The 1,130-nt window shown below is 62.7% G+C and overlaps 1 protein-coding gene across 1 annotated transcript in view; it reads left to right on the forward strand.

The window, feature by feature from the left end:
• LOC127751273 (spastin homolog) overlaps window positions 1-1,130 on the forward strand; it is a 10,579-nt gene that overhangs the window by 5,606 nt on the left and 3,843 nt on the right. The gene's annotated exons all lie outside the window — the stretch shown is intronic.

The raw sequence follows: 1,130 nt of genomic DNA on the forward strand, positions 1-1,130 counted from the left end.
CTCCGTCAAGACGCCGCCGGTCCTGCAGTGGTTCCAGGTCGGCAGCCCCTGAACGCCGGCGCTCGCCACTTAGGCTGCATTCGAGAGCTCCCGGAGGCCGAAGGACGAGGTCTCCGTCGAACCGCAGCCGCTCCCGCAGTGGCTCCAGGTCGGCAGCCCCTGAACGCCGGCGCTCGCCACTTAGGCTGCCTTCGAGAGCTCCCGGAGGCCGAAGGACGAGGTCTCCGTCAAGACGCCGCCGGTCCTGCAGTGGTTCCAGGTCGGCAGCCCCTGAACGCCGGCGCTCCCCACTTAGGCTGCCTTCGAGAGCTCCCGGAGGACGAAGGACAAGGTCTCCGTCAAGACGCCGCCGCTCCCGCAGTGGCTCCTGGTCGGCAGCCCTTGAACGCGTGCGCTCCTGCTCTAGGCTACCTTCGAGAGCTCCCGGGGGCCGCCTGTCAAGGTCTCTGTCAAGACGCCGCGGCTCCCGCAGTGGCTCCAGCAAGACGTCAGCATGTCTTGGACGCCGAAGCCGTAGCTCCAGCTTTGGGACCGCACCCAGGACCTGCTTCCGGTCAGGTAACAAACGGAAACTCAGCAGCTCCTGCGACTCGTTGCATAGCGAGAGGACGGCGGTGGCAAAGAAAGCAGGCAACGTAGTCGCGGAGCACCGCACCCCTTGCCCCAGTGCCTCGGGGAGTGGGCAAGGAGATCCTGGAGGCGCGGAGTGCACTCCTTCTGCCGCCAAGTCCCACGCCACGACCACTATAGTCCGTCCCAGCCGGAGCCGTAGTAGTGAGTCCGGCCAAGGGGGTACCAGCACGGCGGCCCAAGTCCACGCGGGGGTCAGCGGTGGCGACTCTCACCTGACAAGCCGCACTTCCGACCATGACACATCTCCTACGCCAGGAAATGTTCAGAGTGCCGCAGCAAGCAGTTTTAGAGGCCGCACCTTGTTCGGCCGGGGACGAGGAAGCTTCAGCCTCAGCTCCAGAAACCGCAGGCTAGAGGATCCTGACCTTATTACGTTTGGCACTCAGTTCGCATCAGGATCAGGAGAGGTAGGTCTGAAAGTACGCCTGCATATTGTTTGATACTAGTAACATATGTTGAAATACCAGAAATTTTTCCAAAGGGTTGACTCTTTTTGT

The sequence above is a fragment of the Frankliniella occidentalis genome, unplaced genomic scaffold, assembly GCF_000697945.3.
Source record: "Frankliniella occidentalis isolate FOCC.00 unplaced genomic scaffold, Focc_3.1 Scaffold406, whole genome shotgun sequence".
In the NCBI taxonomy this organism is placed as follows: Eukaryota; Metazoa; Arthropoda; class Insecta; order Thysanoptera; family Thripidae; genus Frankliniella; species Frankliniella occidentalis.